The sequence below is a fragment of the Oratosquilla oratoria genome, chromosome 9 (genome assembly GCF_046742065.1).
Source record: "Oratosquilla oratoria isolate Oo_2021 chromosome 9, ASM4674206v1, whole genome shotgun sequence".
Classification (NCBI taxonomy): domain Eukaryota; kingdom Metazoa; phylum Arthropoda; class Malacostraca; order Stomatopoda; family Squillidae; genus Oratosquilla; species Oratosquilla oratoria.
The window spans coordinates 2937712-2948495 of record NC_134785.1 but is presented as its reverse complement, the minus strand read 5'-3'; the positions used below and the strand labels follow the sequence as shown (position 1 = coordinate 2948495).

Here is a 10784-nt window from a genome sequence, read left to right as displayed (position 1 = left end):
TGCGTGCGTGTGTTCGTGCCGTGCGTGTTTGCGTGCGTGCCGCGCATGTGCGTGCGTGCTGTGCGTGTGAGTGCGTTCGTGTTCGTGCGTGCCGTGCGTGCGTGCCGTGCTTGTGTGTGCGTACCGTGCGTGTGTGTCCGTGCCGTGCGTGTGCGTGGGTGTCGTGCGTGTGTGTATTTGTGCCATATGTGTGTGCCAAGCATGTGTGTATGCGTCCGTGCCGTGCGTGTGTGTGTGTGTGTGCGTGCCGTATATGTGTACGTGCGTGCCATGCGTGTGTTCGTGCCGTGTGTGTGGGTGTGTGTGTGTGTGTGTGTGTGTGTGTGTGTGTGTGTGTGTGTGTGTGTGTGTGTGTGTGTGTGTGTGGGTGTGCAGTGTGTGTGTTCGTGTCGTGCGTGCGTGTGAGTGTGCGCGCCGTGCTCACGCCGTTCACGCGTGTATTCTTACCGTAACCAGTGATGTATTTCAAATAATCAAATCCTAATTTCGGGGAGTCTCGATCCCGGGACCCCCCGTGTATAGTACGCCTGCAAAGGGTCTACGAGGCACTCGTAGTTCTCACGCGGACCCCTCTCTGCCAGTGACCGACCAAGCCTCTCCATCGTTAACAATCCTGTGCCAGTTCCATGCCGTCAACCTCTTCCCCGAAAGGGCGGTGGCCCCGGACATCCAAATGACGGCCGGGAGCATCCAATCAGATCTTTTGGGGGGAAAAGGACAATAAATTTGGTTGACTTACATTTAAATCGAATAAAGTGTTTGTGTTTCATCTATGTTTACATATTCAAAAATTCTTCCTTTATCATAATATTTCTTAGCACTAGGCCTTGTACTTATCTTTGAGGGATACAGTCAAGTAGTTAGCCTTGGATATCACCAGACTTCTGCACGCCATTGTGTTCCTCCATCTCGATCTTGGTTCTACCTCCTGGTCCTTCCCTCTTCGGCCGACACCAACGTGGCCGAAGAATCTCCGGTCAGAATCTGCTACGAACTGGAGGCGATTCATTCCATTGCTGCGGCAGCGAAGCGAATCAAGCTGGTTCCTAGCCAGTTCGTTCGTACATTCCTCACTTGTGTTATAGTATTTCATAGCCTCCTCGGATTAATTTTGATATTATTGTTATCATTTTACTACTTCTTCATTGTAAAAACTATTATATCTTCATTATCATTTCTTTACAATTTTTGGTATTATCGTCTCTTTATCTTTTCATTTTTATTTTCATGATTCCTTTTTATTAAAATAATTCTTGTTATAATTTTCTATCATTTTTTCATCATTTATTAAGGGTATAATATTATCATGATGAACTACTATAGTTATTATTTATCATTACTATCATTATCAATTGCTATGACTATTTATCATTACTATTGTTTATTCATTTATTTCTATTTACTTGATTTTTCTAATAATTTGTAGACTCCTACTCCAGGACACCGGATTGGAAACCCATATATGAATAAACATTGATCGTTACCATGGCAACCGGAGACGGTGTGTGAGCGAAGTAACGCGCACCCTGGCATATCCTCCCAATGGGTGACTATGGAAAGGGAAGCCGCAAGGAATAAAACAGCGAGTGCATACAATCGTTTAATATAAATTCGCTCCTAAAAAGTAACAGTGGGACAACATTGAAAGCTTTTGACTTTCCTCCCGCGGGCCGCTGTAACAGGCATTAACGGGACGGGACGGTAGGCAAGAGAGAAATGAGGTGTAATGCATTTGCTTAGAGTGCGCGCGAGCGCGTATGATTGTGTGTGTGTGTGTGCCGTGCGTGTGTATGTATGTGTCGTGTATGTGTGTGTATGTGTGTGTGTGTGTGTGTGTGTGTGTGTGTGTGTGCCGTGTATTTTTGTGTGCATGTGTTTGTACGTGCGTACCGTGTATGTGTGCGTGTGTGCATTGTGTGTCTGTGTGTGTGTATGTGTGTGTTTGTGTGTGTGTGTGTGCGTGTGTGTGCCCGTATGTGTATAAGTGAATATGTATGTGTGTGTGCGTGCGTGTGTGTGTGCCCGTATAAGTGAATATGTATGTGTGTGTGCGTGTGTTTGTGCGTGCGTGCCGTACGTGTGTGTGTGTATTTGCCGCGCATTTGTGTGTGTGTGTGTGTGTGTATTTGTCGTACATTTGTGTGTACGTGTGTTTGTGTGTGCGTGCCGTGTGTGTGTGTGTGTGTGTGTGCGTGTGTGTGTGTGTGCGTGTGTGTGTGCCCGTATGTGTATAAGTGAATATGTATGTGTGTGCGCGTGCGTGTGTGTGTGCCCGTATAAGTGAATATGTATGTGTGTGTGCGTGTGTTTGTGCGTGCGTGCCGTACGTGTGTGTGTGTATTTGCCGCGCATTTGTGTGTGTGTGTGTGTGTGTGTGTGTGTGTGTGTGTGTGTATTTGTCGTACATTTGTGTGTACGTGTGTTTGTGTGTGCGTGCCGTGTGTGTGTGTGTGTGTGTGTGTGTGTGTGTGTGCATGTTCGTGCCGTGCGTGTGTGTGCATGTTCGTGCCGTGCGTGTGTGTGTGTGCGTGCCATATATATATATATATATATATATATATATATATATATATATATATACATATGTAAATATATATATATATTTTTTTTTTTATATATATGTGTGTGTGTGTGTGTGTGTGTGTGTGTGTGTGTGTGTGTGTGTGTGTGTGTGTGTGTGTGTGTGTGTGTGTGTGCGTGCGCGCGCGCGTGTGTATGTGTTGTGCATGTGTGTGTGTGTGTCTTTGTGCGTTCGTGCCGTACGTGTGTGTGTGTGTGTATTTGTCGTGTATGTGTGTGTGTGTGTGTGTGTGTGTGTGTGTGTGTGTGTGTGTGTGTGTGTGTGTGTGTGTGTGTGTGTGTGTGTGTGTGTGTGTGTGTGTTTGCCGTGCATTTGTGTGTGCGTGTGTTTGTGCGTGTGTGCCGTGTGTGTGTGTGCGCATGTGTGTGTGCGTGCCGTGTGTGTGTATGTGTGTGTGTGTGCGTGCCATGAATGTGTGTTCGTGCCGTACGTGTGTGTGTGTGAGTACGCGTGCCGTGTGTGCGTGTGTTCGTGCCGTGCGTGTGTACTCGTGCCGTGTGTGCATGTGTTCGTGCCGTGCGTGCGTGTGTGTGTGTGTGTGTGCTGTTGCTTGTGTGCAGTGCGAGAGCAGGTACAAGAAAAAGTTAGGGAAAAGAGAAAATACGAGAGAGAGAGAGAGAGAGAGAGAGAGAGAGAGAGAGAGAGAGAGAGAGAGAGAGAGAGAGAGAGAGAGAGAGAGAGAGAGAGAGAGAGAGTAGATAGAGAAGATAGATGTTAGTTTAACATAATCTGCACTTAATACATTCATCGTGCATTTGGCAACGCGGTTTGCGCATGCACAGTAGTACCGTCATACAAGGAACTCTATATAGATAGCAGAGCTCAACAAGTCGTACATCACGCCTGAGAGAAGCAAACTTCTTCGTTATATGATATTATTTATTCAGGGTAGGTTAAGTTGAATTAGGTTAGGTTAGTTTAGGTACAATCCCCGTCACAGTACAGCTATCATACGTCTGGCAGTTCACCACATTCCGCTTTTGCCTGGCGTCCTATTTCTGCCTACTAACATATGCCACCCTTTCCTCCTAAAAATAGACAAAATATAAAATCAAATTAAATTAATTAAATTTGCCCTTTTATCTCTACCCATTCACAAACATATCCATCTCTACGGACCAATATAATTAATTCATTTGAAAATAATAATGAAAAATGTATCATAACAATCGTCTAAACCTAGCCCATGTATCAAAGCTACACATATATTTCCGTTACATTTCCATATACAGTATTCTTACAAATGCATTTGTCAACACAACTATGTAACAATGAAATGCATATCAACATAGTTTTGACTTATCCTGGGTTAGGTTTTAGTATCCGTCAAAGCACTTGAGTCAGATAAGGTTTGGATAGGGAATCAGGGAACAAAATAGTCTTCAATATGTCTACTGAACTTGGCACTCTTGGCATTAGGCATTAAAGTTAAACTACAACAGTGATCCTTAACCATGTGTACATTTACCCCATGGGGGTAAAAATATTACACAATAAGGGGGTCAGTATATCACACCTAAAAATTTTGTATTAATTCTGTAGTATGTTTTAATAGTGACTGTATCTCCCAGTACGGCATATCTGTAATTATATGGTTTCTCTGTGTTATGTCAACTGCGAGTTAGAGCGTCGCTATTTGCGACGTTAAACCGAATCATCATCAATCTAAAGAATAATGGAGTAAATTATGAGATGCATCAAACCGAGGGGGTAAATATATGACGGAAAACGAGTTGAGGATCACCGATCTAGTTTACACATGTTCAGCCTATGTTAATCACTTTCGAAAATCTTCGAGTGGGGCTGCTACTTTGCAGCAGTCCTGGAACACTATAATAACAACAACAACCAACAACAATAATAACAATATGCATGTCTATACATTTGATACAAAATAAACATAGCCACTGTCTATACCATTTTACATAAAATAAATCTACACAAAGGATACGTATGGACAAAACCGGACGAAAAACGAGCCATTCACTTCCACAAACACCACACGAAAGCTGAAGTGACATTGGGATTCCTCAACCTGCTGAAGCCACTCAACAGGTAGAGGAAAGCAGAGAAGAACAGAAGGGAACAGGGCAGAGAAGAGAAGAAGAAAACTGAGCAAAGACGAGCACAGAAGAGCAGAACAGAGAATAATAGAGCAAAACTGAGCAGAGACAAGCAGAGGTTAGTTGATGTTGGAATTGGTAGGTGCCATGGCGAGATACTTCTAAGGTCGTGTCCACCCTCAAGCAAGAAGTTCTATCCCTCAACTTCTCTTTGCTCATATTTTTATCTTTGTTCCTTTCCCAAAATCCATCCACATCGCTCTTCTACCTTCCTTTACCTGGGATTGATAAACTGAAGATTTACATCACCCTAAACAAGTCTTGGCCAGTTCTTCATTGTTTGTTGATACTTATTCCATCTTTTAACTACTCTCAACTTTAAGTTGCATTTTCAATTTTCACACTGTCCAGTCTCCACACACTTGGGCAATTTGTCTTATTCACCTAAGCCTCGTGTAGAAATAATCTAACGAACACTGTCATGTTGAAGAAATTCTACCTTTCCCTCAGAAGCTTCTCCGTGCCACCCACCCAGTAGCACTGTACGCGCTGTCTCCTCTGCCACACCTTTTACGAAGTCCAAATACCTCCATGGGCGTGTTCCTGTATGAAGACCAAACAAAATATGCTGAGAAGAGTGTCAGGTAGAGGATCTGGACAGCAGAAATACTTTTCACTGTATGAAATAATTCATAATAACCACACTTCAGTAATGTGCACAGACATTGCAAGGGGCAGGTGCTTTGGGCTGGAAATTGGGCACTTCGCTCTTTTGTACTATTCGTATTTGGCAACTATCCGGTAGGGTGCAACACCTTTTTCCACATTATAATTTCTGAATAGTAAGAAAATGGAAAAAAACCCTGTGAGAAATCATTTTTCATTCATTCTTATATAGTTTTGTGAAGGGCACTTTTGGGGCACAGGGCAAAGGGGCAAGTGCTGGGGCACCCCCAGCACTCCCCCCCCCCACCCTCTGCACGGGCTTGCCACACCAACAGCAGGGTATCCGGCGAAAGAAACAGACATCTTACAAAAAACACAAACTAAAACATGAAATAGTGATTGATTGTACTGAATCAACCCTAATAGACCTTCTGCACCCACAAACCAATACTCTTCTGATAGAGCAGCATATGAGAATGATAGGTACACAGTGTCATGATATTTCATGATGTATCATGGTGTTTCATGTGTCATGATATTTCATGATGTGTCATGGTGTTTCATGATGTGTCATGACGTGTCACGATACGACACTGCAAGAGTTATTTAACATTGTAACTACCCTTACTAGCTATATCATGGTGCCAATACATAACTTAACGTTGTATTCGACCACTACTAGATTATCTTAAGTTGGATAATGAAATATAGGACTATATTAATAGGTTACTTCTGATAAATTAACCAGTTACAGGATACTGCTGCGTATTACGGCAGAGTACACAAATGGAGCGAGGTCAAGGGTCACTACAACAACGATGGCATGGGAAAGTAGCGCCATCACAAACCATGCTCATTTCTTAACAAGATTCAGATAGATAGCAAAAGATAAATTGTAAACCTTCTTCACAAAAAATAATTATAATAAAATAAAGAAAGTAATAAAGAAATGGAAGGACTGTGTGAAACCAGGTAAATAGGAATAGACTAGGTCTACAGATGTAGCAAAATGGCACCTGCCAATGACACTTGTATGTGTCCCACATATATAAAGAGGGTTGTGTGTTGTGCCAACACATTTGCGCCTTTGTTCAAACCCCCTCACTCTAGTAAGTTCAATCTGTACACATCTATTTTATAAGTGAAGTAGTTATACTTTGCATTTCACCTTTATTTCATACCCGGTGTAAGAAATTCTCCTAATTAAAGGTATAAATAATAAAGCAAGCTGGTAATTGGATTGATAGAACTGACCAAATCGTGGCCAGGTTTGATACAACAAATAAAAAATAGCACGCCAGATCGTGACATATAAATGGGAGCCTGCTGTCCAGGGTTAATTTTCTTCTCCACTGGATGAAATAATTGGTGTGTGCAAAATACATGAGAGAGAAAAAAATTAAGTCACCTGGAGTGAATTCAAACCGTGATCGAACACAAAAACAGAGGCGCGTCCGCCACATTTGTTTGTTTATATACAATAGGCATACAAATAGAGAGAAAAACACGTTACATTCAAGCAGTTTAAATCGAATTGACAGTAATTACAATTTCGAGGGATTTTCACAGGTAAGAGAAAGATATCATGATATGGAGGAAAATAGAAGTGGAAGTAGGATAGACGAGGGAAGTAGAGATAAAAGACGTAGCGATGTCAATCTTAGACGAGATACGGAGTTTCAAGGGAAAATAACTAAAGTTGAAGCAAAACAGCACTGGCAACGATTAAGTTGGGTGAGAAGGGAGAGAAGTATAGAGGATATTGCCATAAAGGCAAGTCAACCTACCCCCCATGTTTGATGAAAGGGAACTAGAATTGTTCTTTTCAACATTCGAAGGCACGGCGAGAAAAATATGGGATGGAAAAGGGACCTTTGGTCAGCAATGTTAAAACCTAATCTATCCCCAGAACCCTTAAGTGTGTACGCGGTATTTGACAAAGAAGGTATATATTATGATCAAATCAAGGATGAAATACTAAAATTATACGAAATTACCACAGAACGTTTCAGAAGGAAATTCAGAGAACTTAGGAGGGATATTTATCATGGATATATGGATCTAGCCAGGAATGTAATGAGTAACCAGTGCAAAAGGTTACGTGCGGAAAATGCGATAACTATTGAGAAAATCACAGAGGTAATTGCAGTTGAACAATTCCTTAACCTATTGAATAATAAGGCTAAGTTATATGTGACTACGCAGAGAATTTTGCGAATTTTTTTTTCCATTAAGGGCAAGTGAATCTTGAAGAAACATGATACAAAATCTGAGAGGTGAGAACAGAGGCGCGTATCTAATTCCGAGTCAGAGATATGTGAGGCCACAAGTAGGAGATAGTTGGAGGAGACAAGTTCAGTGCTTTAACTGTGGTAGATTTGGGCATATAACTAAAGATTGTTATGTTAAGCCAAATGGACAAAAGTACAGGCAAGAAATGGGAAACAAGCAAACTAGCCAGGAGATAATGTGTGTAGAAGGAAACAGGAGGGAAGTGAATCAGAATAGTAGATGCTATACCTGAGGTAAATACGGTCATGGGCTGGAAAACTGCCCCAAGGGAAATGGAAGTAAGGGGGACACACAAGACTGGAGACAAGGAAAGGACTCTAGCAAGACAAAGGATAAGGAAGTAGCAGGGAATAAAGATGATAGCAATTGCTGTGTAGGTGAAGGTAGGTTAGACAAGATGGAAGATACAGGGATAAGCCAAGAGTGGTTGTCTTATATGAGAGGATATATGCAGTCAAGGCTCCGCGAGACACAGGGGCATCCCGCACCATTATGAGGTCAAACATGATACCAGGATTAGAAAATAGACACATAGGTCAGTTTACCATGGGATTAGCCGGACGAGTGACAACACTAGCACCCATAGCTAAGATATTTCTTGAAATAGATGGTCAGACAGTGGGTGTTGAAGTAGGAGTAGCAGAACTTCCTGTGAAGGCAATAGACGTCCTCCTTGGGAATGATGTAGGTGAGATAGTCCAGGTTAGACTAAAGACGGCAAATGGCCCTATGGCCAGACACACAAACGATGACGAATCTGATATGGAGAGTCCATTAGCAGTCATTATCAGGTCTCAGACCAAGAAGGCACGAGAGGAAGACGAACAAGATGGAGACAACCTAAATTTCCTGTTTGAAGCAGATGTTGCAGACGGGACTCCAGAAGAATCACAAGATGAACTTAGCGTGGAAGAGAAGCGGGTAGCAGCAGATATAGGAGGAGGCTAGGGACCAATGCAGATGAGAAAACCATAGATAGGAACTCATCCGACTACAACAGGAGGACCCGGAGGTGGAGGAGATGCGCCGAACAGCTGAGGAGGAGCAGGAAGAAGATTACAGCAAAACCAAGTTTATTGTGGAAGATGATGTACTTCAAATATAAATCACCAGAAAAGGTAGGTGATGTCATTACCCAAATCATAGTTCCACAGAAGATTAGGGAGATCATGAGGCTGGCTCATGAGGCTACCTGCGCCCACTTTGGAATCACAAAGGATTACAAAGGCGGAGCATGCCGACAGGAGACCTTTTGGTCCATAACTAAGTCGGATGCGGAAAAATTGTAATGATGAATAAATAAAAATAAATTAAAATGACAATATAATGATAAATAAAATAGATAAATGCATAGGTATAGTTAAATAATAAACAAACAGGTAAATAGTAAATAATGATAAATTGACAGATAACTAATGATAAATGAAAACCAAGCAAATAATAAACAGACAAATGATAAAAAATTAAAAATAATATAGAATAAATGGCAGTCATTATAGCATCTTAGGTGTTTATCCAAACAAATCTTAAAGCTTCGAACTGAACTACATTGCACTGCCTTTGCAAAAAGTTTATTCCATTCATTAACTATACTGTTGGCGAGGTTGTTTCTACCCACTTCCAAATTAAATCTATATCCTGACATTTTGAGACCATTATTTCTTGTCGGATTCTCATTCAGTGTGAAAATTTGGTCCCTTTTGTTGTTGTCAATTCCCTTTAGAATCTTAAAGATTTGTATCAAGTCACCTCTAAGTCTACGCTATTTTAGGGAAAATAGATTCATATGTTTTAGTCGATTTTCGTATGAATTGTGAATTAGATAACAGAGTTAAGTGTGCCCATGCGTGTGGCGAGGACATTGAGGTCTTGGAAAGCTTCGCATAGTAGAGGTGGGTCATGTCAGTGAGTACTTCGAAGGATTAGTTTTGCCATGGTGTTACAGACTCAATCAACCAGATGTTGATATCTATGCAGCAGGACTAAGATCCGAATCTTCAAGTCACTTTTGCCCCCTGTATTACTATACGGCTTTGAGACATGGAAAGTGAATGCTGATTTGAATAGAATCATGGAGTATAGCTGGAATAACTTTGTGTCAAACAGGAGACTGTACTGTGAGAGTCAGGCTAGACCAGTTTACAGCAAAATTCGTGAACGTCAACTGCTATATGAGCATGCAGCACATTTCTCTGATGTTGATCCAACTCACAGGCTTGTCTCCACATGAGACGTCTCTCGATGATGGAGACGATGGGACCGTCCACAGAATTCAAACTCTAAAATAAATGCTCTGATCATACATTTTAGAGTTCTGTGGAACCTCTCAAGACTCCCTTGACTTGTAGCAGGGTCATGCCTTAAAGCTTCGTTCTTTCTAGAATTCGCGTACCATAGTCGTTTTTATAATTTAATATTGTCAACTCGCTAGAACTTAGATTATAGAAATATAACATTATTAATACTGTTACGTCTCGCATATCTATATGTAAATGTCTATAAACATTAGTACTATTACTCTATAAAGTTTAAATTGTATTATGTAAGCCTATCTAATGATGGTGCTATCAAATGTTGTATATGTCGTTCTTATTGTTTCACCACCAAGACAGCGGACTTATTTGTCTATACCTCACATTATATTTTTAACAAACAGTTCCGAGGGAATTGGAGTTTAAACAATTCCACTCTCTCACTGGTGTGCCTTCATCAAATTGTTGTGTTTGGTTACTACATAGTGGTGAAGGCACACTTCAGTAAGAAAAAGTAGCTCCGGGGCGGTGGCGGCAGCAGGTCCGGGGCGTGAGCGGGAGTGGCACCAGCTCCGGTGGCGGCAGCAGCTCCCGGGCGGCGGCAGTGGCAGCAGCTGCGGCGGTAGGTCCAGTGGCGGCAACTCCAGGACGCGGTAGGCCCAGCGTCGGCAGCTTCAGGAAGCGGCTGGTCCGGCGGCGGTAGGCCCAGCGTCGGCAGCTGGACAGGTGCAGCGGTGGCAGGTCCGTCGGCGGTAGTGGCAGCGGCTCCGGCACCAGCTCCTGGACTCTCTGCTAGGGGCGACGTCCTCTGATGCGATAGTGGCTCAACCCTGCTAGGGGTGACGTCCTCTGATGCGATAGCGGCTGGGCCTTGCTAGAGGCGACGTCTTCTGCTGCTGCTGCGGCGGCGGCTGGGGTGTCCGGTCACTC

General features: G+C 42.5%; 1 protein-coding gene across 5 annotated transcripts in view; it reads right to left on the bottom strand.

Annotated features, from left to right (window-relative positions):
• Positions 1–2757: 2757 nt before the first annotated feature.
• LOC143028138 (SET domain-containing protein SmydA-8-like) overlaps positions 2758–10784 on the bottom strand; it is an 84229-nt gene continuing 76202 nt past the window's right edge. The window contains exons 10-11 of one of the 5 annotated variants that reach the window (XR_012966685.1): positions 5144–5247; positions 2766–3609 (exon numbers count right to left, since the gene is read on the bottom strand). The gene's annotated coding sequence lies outside the window, so the exon portion shown is untranslated. Of the gene's footprint in view, positions 5248–10784 lie in introns of all 5 variants that reach the window. The other 4 variants (XM_076189795.1, XM_076189793.1, XM_076189792.1 and 1 more) reach the window with 4 other exon arrangements.